Source organism: Solea solea, chromosome 1, assembly GCF_958295425.1.
Source record: "Solea solea chromosome 1, fSolSol10.1, whole genome shotgun sequence".
NCBI classification, from domain to species: domain Eukaryota; kingdom Metazoa; phylum Chordata; class Actinopteri; order Pleuronectiformes; family Soleidae; genus Solea; species Solea solea.
This window is the reverse complement of record NC_081134.1, coordinates 22,945,097-22,961,523: the sequence shown is the minus strand read 5'-3', so window position 1 is coordinate 22,961,523 and position 16,427 is coordinate 22,945,097.

Genomic DNA, 16,427 nt, shown 5'->3' with positions numbered 1-16,427 from the left:
TTTTCTACTGTCCCATAACATAAACCTCACAAATAAAGTTAAAATCTTATAAGATATAGTTATATGCTTTCAGTGTTTGATTTTGCAATGAGTTCACTGTTTGGATGTGTTTTTCTATTTGTGTCTGTTTCTGTGCACATTCAGCAAGTATACGGCTGTTTTCTGATTTTTTTCAATTTTCTACTGTCCCATAACATAAACCTCACAAATAATGTTAAAATCTTATAAGATATAGTTATTTACCCTCAGTGTTTGATTTTGCAATGATTTCACTGTTTGGATGTGTTTTTCTATTTGTGTCTGTTTTTGTGCGCATTCAGCAAGTATGCGGCTGTTTTCTGATTTTTTTCAATTTTCTACTGTCCCATAACATAAACCTCACAAATAAAGTTAACATCTTATAAGATATACTTCTGTACCCTCAGTGTTTGATTTTGCAATGATTTCACTGTATGGATGTGTTTTTCTATTTGTGTCTGTTTTTGTGCGCATTCAGCAAGTATGCGGCTGTTTTCTGATTTTTTTCAATTTTCTACTGTCCCATAACATAAACCTCACAAATAAAGTTAACATCTTATAAGATATACTTCTGTACCCTCAGTGTTTGATTTTGCAATGATTTCACTGTATGGATGTGTTTTTCTATTTGTGTCTGTTTTTGTGCGCATTCAGCAAGTATGCGGCTGTTTTCTGATTTTTTTCAATTTTCTACTGTCCCATAACATAAACCTCACAAATAAAGTTAACATCTTATAAGATATACTTCTGTACCCTCAGTGTTTGATTTTGCAATGATTTCACTTTTTGGATGTGTTTTTCTATTTGTGTCTGTTTTAGTGCACATTCAGCAAGTATACGGCTGTTTTCTGATTTTTTTCAATTTTCTACTGTCCCATAACATAAACCTCACAAATAAAGTTAAAATCTTATAAGATATAGTTATTTACCCTCAGTGTTTGATTTTGCAATGATTTCACTGTTTGGATGTGTTTTTCTATTTGTGTCTGTTTTTGTGCACATTCAGCAAGTATACGGCTGTTTTCTGATTTTTTTCAATTTTCTACGGTCCCATAACATAAACCTCACAAATACAGTTAAAATCTTGTAAGATATAGTTATTTACCCTCAGTGTTTGATTTTGCAATGATTTCACTGTTTGGATGTGTTTTTCTATTTGTGTCTGTTTTTGTGCACATTCAGCAAGTATACGGCTGTTTTCTGATTTTTTTCAATTTTCTACTGTCCCATAACATAAACCTCACAAATAAAGTTAAAATCTTATAAGATATAGTTATATGCTTTCAGTGTTTGATTTTGCAATGATTTCACTGTTTGGATGTGTTTTTCTATTTGTGTCTGTTTTTGTGCACATTCAGCAAGTATGCGGCTGTTTTCTGATTTTTTTCAATTTTCTACTGTCCCATAACATAAACCTCACAAATAAAGTTAACATCTTATAAGATATACTTCTGTACCCTCAGTGTTTGATTTTGCAATGATTTCACTGTATGGATGTGTTTTTCTATTTGTGTCTGTTTTTGTGCGCATTCAGCAATTATGCGGCTGTTTTCTGATTTTTTTCAATTTTCTACTGTCCCATAACATAAACCTCACAAATAAAGTTAACATCTTATAAGATATACTTCTGTACCCTCAGTGTTTGATTTTGCAATGATTTCACTTTTTGGATGTGTTTTTCTATTTGTGTCTGTTTAAGTGCACATTCAGCAAGTATACGGCTGTTTTCTGATTTTTTTCAATTTTCTACTGTCCCATAACATAAACCTCACAAATAAAGTTAAAATCTTATAAGATATAGTTATTTACCCTCAGTGTTTGATTTTGCAATGATTTCACTGTTTGGATGTGTTTTTCTATTTGTGTCTGTTTTTGTGCACATTCAGCAAGTATACGGCTGTTTTCTGATTTTTTTCAATTTTCTACTGTCCCATAACATAAACCTCACAAATAAGGTTAAAATCTTATAAGATATAGTTATTTACCCTCAGTGTTTGATTTTGCAATGATTTCACTGTTTGGATGTGTTTTTCTATTTGTGTCTGTTTTTGTGCACATTCAGCAAGTATACGGCTGTTTTCTGATTTTTTTCAATTTTATACGGTCCCATAACATAAACCTCACAAATAAAGTTAAAATCTTATAAGATATACTTCTGTACCCTCAGTGTTTGATTTTGCAATGATTTCACTGTTTGGATGTGTTTTTCTATTTGTGTCTGTTTTTGTGCACATTCAGCAAGTTTACGGCTGTTTTCTGATTATTTTCAATTTTCTACTGTCCCATAACATAAACCTCACAAATAAAGTTAAAATCTTATAAGATATAGTTATATGCTTTCAGTGTTTGATTTTGCAATGATTTCACTGTTTGGATGTGTTTTTCTATTTGTGTCTGTTTTTGTGCACATTCAGCAAGTATACGGCTGTTTTCTGATTTTTTTAAATTTTCTACGGTCCCATAACATAAACCTCACAAATAAAGTTAAAATCTTGTAAGATATACTTCTGTACCCTCAGTGTTTGATTTTGCAATGATTTCACTGTTTGGATGTGTTTTTCTATTTGTGTCTGTTTTTGTGCACATTAAGCAAGTATACGGCTGTTTTCTGATTTTTTTCAATTTTCTACTGTCCCATAACATAAACGTCACAAATAAAGTTAAAATCTTATAAGATATAGTTATATGCTTTCAGTGTTTGATTTTGCAATGATTTCACTGTTTGGATGTGTTTTTCTATTTGTGTCTGTTTTTGTGCACATTCAGCAAGTATGCGGCTGTTTTCAGATTTTTTTCAATTTTCTACTGTCCCATAACATAAACCTCACAAATAAAGTTAACATCTTATAAGATATACTTCTGTACCCTCAGTGTTTGATTTTGCAATGATTTCACTGTATGGATGTGTTTTTCTATTTGTGTCTGTTTTTGTGCGCATTCAGCAAGTATGCGGCTGTTTTCTGATTTTTTTTCAATTTTCTACTGTCCCATAACATAAACCTCACAAATAAGGTTAAAATCTTATAAGATATAGTTATTTACCCTCAGTGTTTGATTTTGCAATGATTTCACTGTTTGGATGTGTTTTTCTATTTGTGTCTGTTTTTGTGCACATTCAGCAAGCATACGGCTGTTTTCTGATTTTTTTCAATTTTCTACTGTCCCATAACATAAACCTCACAAATAAAGTTAAAATCTTATAAGATATACTTATATGCTTTCAGTGTTTGATTTTGCAATGATTTCACTGTTTGGATGTGTTTTTCTATTTGTGTCTGTTTTTGTGCACATTCAGCAAGTATACGGCTGTTTTCTGATTTTTTTCAATTTTCTACTGTCCCATAACATAAACCTCACAAATAAAGTTAAAATCTTATAAGATATAGTTATATGCTTTCAGTGTTTGATTTTGCAATGATTTCACTGTTTGGATGTGTTTTTCTATTTGTGTCTGTTTTTGTGCACATTCAGCAAGTATGCGGCTGTTTTCTGATTTTTTTCAATTTTCTACTGTCCCATAACATAAACCTCACAAATAAAGTTAACATCTTATAAGATATACTTCTGTACCCTCAGTGTTTGATTTTGCAATGATTTCACTGTATGGATGTGTTTTTCTATTTGTGTCTGTTTTTGTGCGCATTCAGCAAGTATGCGGCTGTTTTCTGATTTTTTTCAATTTTCTACTGTCCCATAACATAAACCTCACAAATAAAGTTAACATCTTATAAGATATACTTCTGTACCCTCAGTGTTTGATTTTGCAATGATTTCACTTTTTGGATGTGTTTTTCTATTTGTGTCTGTTTAAGTGCACATTCAGCAAGTATACGGCTGTTTTCTGATTTTTTTCAATTTTCTACTGTCCCATAACATAAACCTCACAAATAAAGTTAAAATCTTATAAGATATAGTTATTTACCCTCAGTGTTTGATTTTGCAATGATTTCACTGTTTGGATGTGTTTTTCTATTTGTGTCTGTTTTTGTGCACATTCAGCAAGTATACGGCTGTTTTCTGATTTTTTTCAATTTTCTACTGTCCCATAACATAAACCTCACAAATAAGGTTAAAATCTTATAAGATATAGTTATTTACCCTCAGTGTTTGATTTTGCAATGATTTCACTGTTTGGATGTGTTTTTCTATTTGTGTCTGTTTTTGTGCACATTCAGCAAGTATACGGCTGTTTTCTGATTTTTTTCAATTTTCTACGGTCCCATAACATAAACCTCACAAATAAAGTTAAAATCTTATAAGATATACTTCTGTACCCTCAGTGTTTGATTTTGCAATGATTTCACTGTTTGGATGTGTTTTTCTATTTGTGTCTGTTTTTGTGCACATTCAGCAAGTTTACGGCTGTTTTCTGATTATTTTCAATTTTCTACTGTCCCATAACATAAACCTCACAAATAAAGTTAAAATCTTATAAGATATAGTTATATGCTTTCAGTGTTTGATTTTGCAATGATTTCACTGTTTGGATGTGTTTTTCTATTTGTGTCTGTTTTTGTGCACATTCAGCAAGTATGCGGCTGTTTTCTGATTTTTTTCAATTTTCTACTGTCCCATAACATAAACCTCACAAATAAAGTTAACATCTTATAAGATATACTTCTGTACCCTCAGTGTTTGATTTTGCAATGATTTCACTGTATGGATGTGTTTTTCTATTTGTGTCTGTTTTTGTGCGCATTCAGCAAGTATGCGGCTGTTTTCTGATTTTTTTTCAATTTTCTACTGTCCCATAACATAAACCTCACAAATAAAGTTAACATCTTATAAGATATACTTCTGTACCCTCAGTGTTTGATTTTGCAATGATTTCACTGTTTGGATGTGTTTTTCTATTTGTGTCTGTTTTAGTGCACATTCAGCAAGTATACGGCTGTTTTCTGATTTTTTTCAATTTTCTACTGTCCCATAACATAAACCTCACAAATAAAGTTAAAATCTTATAAGATATAGTTATTTACCCTCAGTGTTTGATTTTGCAATGATTTCACTGTTTGGATGTGTTTTTCTATTTGTGTCTGTTTTTGTGCACATTCAGCAAGCATACGGCTGTTTTCTGATTTTTTTCAATTTTCTACTGTCCCATAACATAAACCTCACAAATAAGGTTAAAATCTTATAAGATATAGTTATTTACCCTCAGTGTTTGATTTTGCAATGATTTCACTGTTTGGATGTGTTTTTCTATTTGTGTCTGTTTTTGTGCACATTAAGCAAGTATACGGCTGTTTTCTGATTTTTTTCAATTTTCTACTGGGCCATAACATAAACCTCACAAATAAAGTTAACATCTTATAAGATATACTTCTGTACCCTCAGTGTTTGATTTTGCAATGATTTCACTTTTTGGATGTGTTTTTCTATTTGTGTCTGTTTAAGTGCACATTCAGCAAGTATACGGCTGTTTTCTGATTTTTTTCAATTTTCTACTGTCCCATAACATAAACCTCACAAATAAAGTTAAAATCTTATAAGATATACTTATATGCTTTCAGTGTTTGATTTTGCAATGATTTCACTGTTTGGATGTGTTTTTCTATTTGTGTCTGTTTTTGTGCACATTCAGCAAGTATACGGCTGTTTTCTGATTTTTTTCAATTTTCTACGGTCCCATAACATAAACCTCACAAATAAAGTTAAAATCTTATAAGATATACTTCTGTACCCTCAGTGTTTGATTTTGCAATGATTTCACTGTTTGGATGTGTTTCTCTATTTGTGTCTGTTTTTGTGCACATTCAGCAAGTATACGGCTGTTTTCTGATTTTTTTCAATTTTCTACGGTCCCATAACATAAACCTCACAAATACAGTTAAAATCTTATAAGATATAGTTATTTACCCTCAGTGTTTGATTTTGCAATGATTTCACTGTTTGGATGTGTTTTTCTATTTGTGTCTGTTTTTGTGCACATTCAGCAAGTATACGGCTGTTTTCTGATTTTTTTCAATTTTCTACTGTCCCATAACATAAACCTCACAAATAAAGTTAAAATCTTATAAGATATAGTTATATGCTTTCAGTGTTAGATTTTGCAATGATTTCACTGTTTGGATGTGTTTTTCTATTTGTGTCTGTTTTTGTGCACATTCAGCAAGTATGCGGCTGTTTTCTGATTTTTTTCAATTTTCTACTGTCCCATAACATAAACCTCACAAATAAAGTTAACATCTTATAAGATATACTTCTGTACCCTCAGTGTTTGATTTTGCAATGATTTCACTGTATGGATGTGTTTTTCTATTTGTGTCTGTTTTTGTGCGCATTCAGCAAGTATGCGGCTGTTTTCTGATTTTTTTCAATTTTCTACTGTCCCATAACATAAACCTCACAAATAAAGTTAACATCTTATAAGATATACTTCTGTACCCTCAGTGTTTGATTTTGCAATGATTTCACTTTTTGGATGTGTTTTTCTATTTGTGTCTGTTTAAGTGCACATTCAGCAAGTATACGGCTGTTTTCTGATTTTTTTCAATTTTCTACTGTCCCATAACATAAACCTCACAAATAAAGTTAAAATCTTATAAGATATACTTCTGTACCCTCAGTGTTTGATTTTGCAATGATTTCACTGTTTGGATGTGTTTCTCTATTTGTGTCTGTTTTTGTGCACATTCAGCAAGTATACGGCTGTTTTCTGATTTTTTTCAATTTTCTACTGTCCCATAACATAAACCTCACAAATAAAGTTAAAATCTTATAAGATATACTTCTGTACCCTCAGTGTTTGATTTTGCAATGATTTCACTGTTTGGATGTGTTTTTCTATTTGTGTCTGTTTTTGTGCACATTAAGCAAGTATACGGCTGTTTTCAGATTTTTTTCAATTTTCTACTGTCCCATAACATAAACCTCACGAATAAGGTTAAAATCTTATAAGATATAGTTATTTACCCTCAGTGTTTGATTTTGCAATGATTTCACTGTTTGGATGTGTTTTTCTATTTGTGTCTGTTTTTGTGCACATTCAGCAAGTATACGGCTCTTTTCTGATTTTTTTCAATTTTCTACTGTCCCATAACATAAACCTCACAAATAAAGTTAAAATCTTATAAGATATACTTCTGTACCCTCAGTGTTTGATTTTGCAATGATTTCACTGTTTGGATGTGTTTCTCTATTTGTGTCTGTTTTTGTGCACATTCAGCAAGTATACGGCTGTTTTCTGATTTTTTTCAATTTTCTACTGTCCCATAACATAAACCTCACAAATAAAGTTAAAATCTTATAAGATATACTTCTGTACCCTCAGTGTTTGATTTTGCAATGATTTCACTGTTTGGATGTGTTTTTCTATTTGTGTCTGTTTTTGTGCACATTCAGCAAGTATACGGCTGTTTTCTGATTTTTTTCAATTTTCTACTGTCCCATAACATAAACCTCACAAATAAAGTTAAAATCTTATAAGATATAGTTATTTACCCTCAGTGTTTGATTTTGCAATGATTTCACTGTTTGGATGTGTTTTTCTATTTGTGTCTGTTTTTGTGCGCATTCAGCAAGTATGCAGCTGTTTTCTGATTTTTTTCAATTTTCTACTGTCCCATAACATAAACCTCACAAATAAAGTTAACATCTTATAAGATATACTTCTGTACCCTCAGTGTTTGATTTTGCAATGATTTCACTGTTTGGATGTGTTTTTCTATTTGTGTCTGTTTTAGTGCACATTCAGCAAGTATACGGCTGTTTTCTGATTATTTTCAATTTTCTACTGTCCCATAACATAAACCTCACAAATAAAGTTAAAATCTTATAAGATATAGTTATTTGCCCTCAGTGTTTGATTTTGCAATGATTTAACTGTTTGGATGTGTTTTTCTATTTGTGTCTGTTTTTGTGCACATTCAGCAAGTATACGGCTGTTTTCTGATTTTATTCAATTTTCTACTGTCCCATAACATAAACCTCACAAATAAAGTTAAAATCTTATAAGATATAGTTATTTGCCCTCAGTGTTTGATTTTGCAATGATTTCACTGTTTGGATGTGTTTTTCTATTTGTGTCTGTTTTTGTGCACATTCAGCAAGTATACGGCTGTTTTCTGATTTTTTTCAATTTTCTATGGTCCCATAACATAAACCTCACAAATAAAGTTAAAATCTTATAAGATATACTTCTGTACCCTCAGTGTTTGATTTTGCAATGATTTCACTGTTTGGATGTGTTTTTCTATTTGTGTCTGTTTTAGTGCACATTCAGCAAGTATACGGCTGTTTTCTGATTATTTTCAATTTTCTACTGTCCCATAACATAAACCTCACAAATAAAGTTAACATCTTATAAGATATACTTCTGTACCCTCAGTGTTTGATTTTGCAATGATTTCACTATTTGGATGTGTTTTTCTATTTGTGTCTGTTTTTGTGCGCATTCAGCAAGTATACGGCTGTTTTCTGATTTTTTTCAATTTTCTACTGTCCCATAACATAAACCTCACAAATAAAGTTAAAATCTTATAAGATATAGTTATTTACCCTCAGTGTTTGATTTTGCAATGATTTCACTGTTTGGATGTGTTTTTCTATTTGTGACTGTTTTTGTGCGCATTCAGCAAGTATGCGGCTGTTTTCTGATTTTTTTCAATTTTCTACTGTCCCATAACATAAACCTCACAAATAAAGTTAACATCTTATAAGATATACTTCTGTACCCTCAGTGTTTGATTTTGCAATGATTTCACTGTTTGGATGTGTTTTTCTATTTGTGTCTGTTTTTGTGCACATTCAGCAAGTATATGGCTGTTTTCTGATTTTTTTCAATTTTCTACTGTCCCATAACATAAACCTCACAAATAAAGTTAAAATCTTATAAGATATAGTTATTTACCCTCAGTGTTTGATTTTGCAATGATTTCACTGTTTGGATGTGTTTTTCTATTTGTGTCTGTTTTAGTGCACATTCAGCAAGTATACGGCTGTTTTCTGATTATTTTCAATTTTCTACTGTCCCATAACATAAACCTCACAAATAAAGTTAAAATCTTATAAGATATAGTTATTTGCCCTCAGTGTTTGATTTTGCAATGATTTAACTGTTTGGATGTGTTTTTCTATTTGTGTCTGTTTTTGTGCACATTCAGCAAGTATACGGCTGTTTTCTGATTTTATTCAATTTTCTACTGTCCCATAACATAAACCTCACAAATAAAGTTAAAATCTTATAAGATATAGTTATTTGCCCTCAGTGTTTGATTTTGCAATGATTTCACTGTTTGGATGTGTTTTTCTATTTGTGTCTGTTTTTGTGCACATTCAGCAAGTATACGGCTGTTTTCTGATTTTTTTCAATTTTCTATGGTCCCATAACATAAACCTCACAAATAAAGTTAAAATCTTATAAGATATACTTCTGTACCCTCAGTGTTTGATTTTGCAATGATTTCACTGTTTGGATGTGTTTTTCTATTTGTGTCTGTTTTAGTGCACATTCAGCAAGTATACGGCTGTTTTCTGATTATTTTCAATTTTCTACTGTCCCATAACATAAACCTCACAAATAAAGTTAACATCTTATAAGATATACTTCTGTACCCTCAGTGTTTGATTTTGCAATGATTTCACTATTTGGATGTGTTTTTCTATTTGTGTCTGTTTTTGTGCGCATTCAGCAAGTATACGGCTGTTTTCTGATTTTTTTCAATTTTCTACTGTCCCATAACATAAACCTCACAAATAAAGTTAAAATCTTATAAGATATAGTTATTTACCCTCAGTGTTTGATTTTGCAATGATTTCACTGTTTGGATGTGTTTTTCTATTTGTGACTGTTTTTGTGCGCATTCAGCAAGTATGCGGCTGTTTTCTGATTTTTTTCAATTTTCTACTGTCCCATAACATAAACCTCACAAATAAAGTTAACATCTTATGAGATATAGTTATTTGCCCTCAGTGTTTGATTTTGCAATGATTTCACTGTTTGGATGTGTTTTTCTATTTGTGTCTGTTTTAGTGCACATTCAGCAAGTATACGGCTGTTTATTGATTATTTTCAATTTTCTACTGTCCCATAACATAAACCTCACAAATAAAGTTAACATCTTATAAGATATACTTCTGTACCCTCAGTGTTTGATTTGCAATGATTTAACTATTTGGATGTGTTTTTCTATTTGTGTCTGTTTTTGTGCGCATTCAGCAAGTATACGGCTGTTTTCTGATTTTTTTCAATTTTCTACTGTCCCATAACATAAACCTCACAAATAAAGTTAACATCTTATAAGATATACTTCTGTACCCTCAGTGTTTGATTTTGCAATGATTTCACTGTTTGGATGTGTTTTTCTATTTGTGTCTGTTTTTGTGCACATTCAGCAAGTATATGGCTGTTTTCTGATTTTTTTCAATTTTCTACTGTCCCATAACATAAACCTCACAAATAAAGTTAAAATCTTATAAGATATAGTTATTTACCCTCAGTGTTTGATTTTGCAATGATTTCACTGTTTGGATGTGTTTTTCTATTTGTGTCTGTTTTAGTGCACATTCAGCAAGTATACGGCTGTTTTCTGATTATTTTCAATTTTCTACTGTCCCATAACATAAACCTCACAAATAAAGTTAAAATCTTATAAGATATAGTTATTTGCCCTCAGTGTTTGATTTTGCAATGATTTAACTGTTTGGATGTGTTTTTCTATTTGTGTCTGTTTTTGTGCACATTCAGCAAGTATACGGCTGTTTTCTGATTTTATTCAATTTTCTACTGTCCCATAACATAAACCTCACAAATAAAGTTAAAATCTTATAAGATATAGTTATTTGCCCTCAGTGTTTGATTTTGCAATGATTTCACTGTTTGGATGTGTTTTTCTATTTGTGTCTGTTTTTGTGCACATTCAGCAAGTATACGGCTGTTTTCTGATTTTTTTCAATTTTCTATGGTCCCATAACATAAACCTCACAAATAAAGTTAAAATCTTATAAGATATACTTCTGTACCCTCAGTGTTTGATTTTGCAATGATTTCACTGTTTGGATGTGTTTTTCTATTTGTGTCTGTTTTAGTGCACATTCAGCAAGTATACGGCTGTTTTCTGATTATTTTCAATTTTCTACTGTCCCATAACATAAACCTCACAAATAAAGTTAACATCTTATAAGATATACTTCTGTACCCTCAGTGTTTGATTTTGCAATGATTTCACTATTTGGATGTGTTTTTCTATTTGTGTCTGTTTTTGTGCGCATTCAGCAAGTATACGGCTGTTTTCTGATTTTTTTCAATTTTCTACTGTCCCATAACATAAACCTCACAAATAAAGTTAAAATCTTATAAGATATAGTTATTTACCCTCAGTGTTTGATTTTGCAATGATTTCACTGTTTGGATGTGTTTTTCTATTTGTGACTGTTTTTGTGCGCATTCAGCAAGTATGCGGCTGTTTTCTGATTTTTTTCAATTTTCTACTGTCCCATAACATAAACCTCACAAATAAAGTTAAAATCTTATAAGATATAGTTATTTGCCCTCAGTGTTTGATTTTGCAATGATTTAACTGTTTGGATGTGTTTTTCTATTTGTGTCTGTTTTTGTGCACATTCAGCAAGTATACGGCTGTTTTCTGATTTTATTCAATTTTCTACTGTCCCATAACATAAACCTCACAAATAAAGTTAAAATCTTATAAGATATAGTTATTTGCCCTCAGTGTTTGATTTTGCAATGATTTCACTGTTTGGATGTGTTTTTCTATTTGTGTCTGTTTTTGTGCACATTCAGCAAGTATACGGCTGTTTTCTGATTTTTTTCAATTTTCTATGGTCCCATAACATAAACCTCACAAATAAAGTTAAAATCTTATAAGATATACTTCTGTACCCTCAGTGTTTGATTTTGCAATGATTTCACTGTTTGGATGTGTTTTTCTATTTGTGTCTGTTTTAGTGCACATTCAGCAAGTATACGGCTGTTTTCTGATTATTTTCAATTTTCTACTGTCCCATAACATAAACCTCACAAATAAAGTTAACATCTTATAAGATATACTTCTGTACCCTCAGTGTTTGATTTTGCAATGATTTCACTATTTGGATGTGTTTTTCTATTTGTGTCTGTTTTTGTGCGCATTCAGCAAGTATACGGCTGTTTTCTGATTTTTTTCAATTTTCTACTGTCCCATAACATAAACCTCACAAATAAAGTTAAAATCTTATAAGATATAGTTATTTACCCTCAGTGTTTGATTTTGCAATGATTTCACTGTTTGGATGTGTTTTTCTATTTGTGACTGTTTTTGTGCGCATTCAGCAAGTATGCGGCTGTTTTCTGATTTTTTTCAATTTTCTACTGTCCCATAACATAAACCTCACAAATAAAGTTAACATCTTATGAGATATAGTTATTTGCCCTCAGTGTTTGATTTTGCAATGATTTCACTGTTTGGATGTGTTTTTCTATTTGTGTCTGTTTTAGTGCACATTCAGCAAGTATACGGCTGTTTATTGATTATTTTCAATTTTCTACTGTCCCATAACATAAACCTCACAAATAAAGTTAACATCTTATAAGATATACTTCTGTACCCTCAGTGTTTGATTTGCAATGATTTAACTATTTGGATGTGTTTTTCTATTTGTGTCTGTTTTTGTGCGCATTCAGCAAGTATACGGCTGTTTTCTGATTTTTTTCAATTTTCTACTGTCCCATAACATAAACCTCACAAATAAAGTTAACATCTTATAAGATATACTTCTGTACCCTCAGTGTTTGATTTTGCAATGATTTCACTGTTTGGATGTGTTTTTCTATTTGTGTCTGTTTTTGTGCACATTCAGCAAGTATATGGCTGTTTTCTGATTTTTTTCAATTTTCTACTGTCCCATAACATAAACCTCACAAATAAAGTTAAAATCTTATAAGATATAGTTATTTACCCTCAGTGTTTGATTTTGCAATGATTTCACTGTTTGGATGTGTTTTTCTATTTGTGTCTGTTTTAGTGCACATTCAGCAAGTATACGGCTGTTTTCTGATTATTTTCAATTTTCTACTGTCCCATAACATAAACCTCACAAATAAAGTTAAAATCTTATAAGATATAGTTATTTGCCCTCAGTGTTTGATTTTGCAATGATTTAACTGTTTGGATGTGTTTTTCTATTTGTGTCTGTTTTTGTGCACATTCAGCAAGTATACGGCTGTTTTCTGATTTTATTCAATTTTCTACTGTCCCATAACATAAACCTCACAAATAAAGTTAAAATCTTATAAGATATAGTTATTTGCCCTCAGTGTTTGATTTTGCAATGATTTCACTGTTTGGATGTGTTTTTCTATTTGTGTCTGTTTTTGTGCACATTCAGCAAGTATACGGCTGTTTTCTGATTTTTTTCAATTTTCTATGGTCCCATAACATAAACCTCACAAATAAAGTTAAAATCTTATAAGATATACTTCTGTACCCTCAGTGTTTGATTTTGCAATGATTTCACTGTTTGGATGTGTTTTTCTATTTGTGTCTGTTTTAGTGCACATTCAGCAAGTATACGGCTGTTTTCTGATTATTTTCAATTTTCTACTGTCCCATAACATAAACCTCACAAATAAAGTTAACATCTTATAAGATATACTTCTGTACCCTCAGTGTTTGATTTTGCAATGATTTCACTATTTGGATGTGTTTTTCTATTTGTGTCTGTTTTTGTGCGCATTCAGCAAGTATACGGCTGTTTTCTGATTTTTTTCAATTTTCTACTGTCCCATAACATAAACCTCACAAATAAAGTTAAAATCTTATAAGATATAGTTATTTACCCTCAGTGTTTGATTTTGCAATGATTTCACTGTTTGGATGTGTTTTTCTATTTGTGACTGTTTTTGTGCGCATTCAGCAAGTATGCGGCTGTTTTCTGATTTTTTTCAATTTTCTACTGTCCCATAACATAAACCTCACAAATAAAGTTAACATCTTATGAGATATAGTTATTTGCCCTCAGTGTTTGATTTTGCAATGATTTCACTGTTTGGATGTGTTTTTCTATTTGTGTCTGTTTTAGTGCACATTCAGCAAGTATACGGCTGTTTATTGATTATTTTCAATTTTCTACTGTCCCATAACATAAACCTCACAAATAAAGTTAACATCTTATAAGATATACTTCTGTACCCTCAGTGTTTGATTTGCAATGATTTAACTATTTGGATGTGTTTTTCTATTTGTGTCTGTTTTTGTGCGCATTCAGCAAGTATACGGCTGTTTTCTGATTTTTTTCAATTTTCTACTGTCCCATAACATAAACCTCACAAATAAAGTTAACATCTTATAAGATATACTTCTGTACCCTCAGTGTTTGATTTTGCAATGATTTCACTGTTTGGATGTGTTTTTCTATTTGTGTCTGTTTTTGTGCACATTCAGCAAGTATACGGCTGTTTTCTGATTTTTTTCAATTTTCTACTGTCCCATAACATAAACCTCACAAATAAAGTTAAAATCTTATAAGATATAGTTATTTACCCTCAGTGTTTGATTTTGCAATGATTTCACTGTTTGGATGTGTTTTTCTATTTGTGTCTGTTTTTGTGCACATTCAGCAAGTATACGGCTGTTTTCTGATTTTTTTCAATTTTCTATGGTCCCATAACATAAACCTCACAAATAAAGTTAAAATCTTATAAGATATACTTCTGTACCCTCAGGGTTTGATTTTGCAATGATTTCACTGTTTGGATGTGTTTTTCTATTTGTGTCTGTTTTTGTGCGCATTCAGCAAGTATACGGCTGTTTTCTGATTTTTTTCAATTTTCTACTGTCCCATAACATAAACCTCACAAATAAAGTTAAAATCTTATAAGATATAGTTATATGCCTTCAGTGTTTGATTTTGCAATGATTTCACTGTTTGGATGTGTTTTTCTATTTGTGTCTGTTTTTGTGCGCATTCAGCTGGGATAAGGCGGTTTTCTGATTTTTTTCATTTTTCTACTGTCCCATAACATAAACCTCACAAATAAAGTTAACATCTCATAAGATATAGTTATATGCCTTTAGTGTTTAATTTTGCAATGATTTCATTGTTTGGATTTGTTTTTCTATTTATGTCTTTCTGTGTGTGCATTACACTGAGGTAAGGCTATTTCCGGGACGCGGCACAAGACTGGCGTCGTTCCGCTCGTCTTGGGACCCCAAACGACAGATGAAATTTAACACTCCTGCGACCTGTAGAAATGTAGTTCCCCCAAAACTTCCACTCTGGCCAAAGGGTCTAAGACTGTATAGAGTCCAACCCAACCTGATTTTCAGTTTTTGGACACAGGACAAACAGGACTTTGGGCTATTTTCCCCGGCCAAAAAAGACTGCCAAAAAGACAGTCTGTAAAATTCAAACGTAAAAAAGGTGGGAAACTTCTTCAATAATTCCTAAAGGCAATGAGCCAGGATGCTGATTTCTCCGTATGTGTATCAGGGACTAAGGCTAATCCTGGGTGCCGAGTTTCAGACCTGTGCAACCTTCGAAAAGGTCAAATGTCAGCCGTTCGGGTGTGTTTTTTGTAATAATTCCTAAAGGCAATGAGCCAGGATGCTGATTTCTCTGTTTGTGTATCAAGGACCACAGCTGATCCAGGGTGCCGAGTTTCAGACCTGTGCAACCTTCGGAAAGGTCAAAAGTCAGCCGTTTGCTTGTGTTTTTTGTAATAATTCCTAAAGGCATTAAGGCAGGAGTCTGATTTTTCCGTTTGTGTATTATGGACTAAGGCTGATCTAGGGTGCCGAGTTTCAGACCTGTGCAACCTTCGGAAAGGTCATAGGTCAGCCGTTTGGGTGTGTTTTTTGTAATAATTCCTATAATATAAAACCCACAAATGACGTTAACATCTTATAAGATATACTTATGTATCCTTATCGTTTCACTCGTCTTGGGACCCCAAACGACTTATGAAAAATTCACACTCCTGCGACCTGTAGAAATGTAGTTCCTCCAAAACTTCCACTCTGGCCAAAGGGTCTAAGACTGTATAGAGTCTGAAATGACCTGATTTTAAGTTTTTGGACACAGGACTTTGGGCTTTTTTCCCCCGGCCAAAAAAGACTGCCAAAAAGACAGTCTGTAAAATTCAAACGTAAAAAAGGTGGGAAACTGTCTTTTCTTCAATAATTCCTAAAGGCAATGAGCCAGGATGCTGATTTCTCCATATGTGTATCAGGGACTCCTGGCTGATCCAGGGTGCCGAGTTTCAGACCTGTGCAACCTTCGGAAAGGTCAAAGGTCAGCCATTCGGGTGTGTTTTTTGTAATAATTCCTAAAGGCATTGAGTCAGGAGTCTGATTTTTCCATGTGTATCAGGGACTAAGACTAATCTAGGGTGCCGAGTTTCAGACCCGTGCAGCCTTTGGAAAGGTCAAAGGTCAGCCGTTTGGGTGTGTTTTTTGTAATAATTTGTAAAG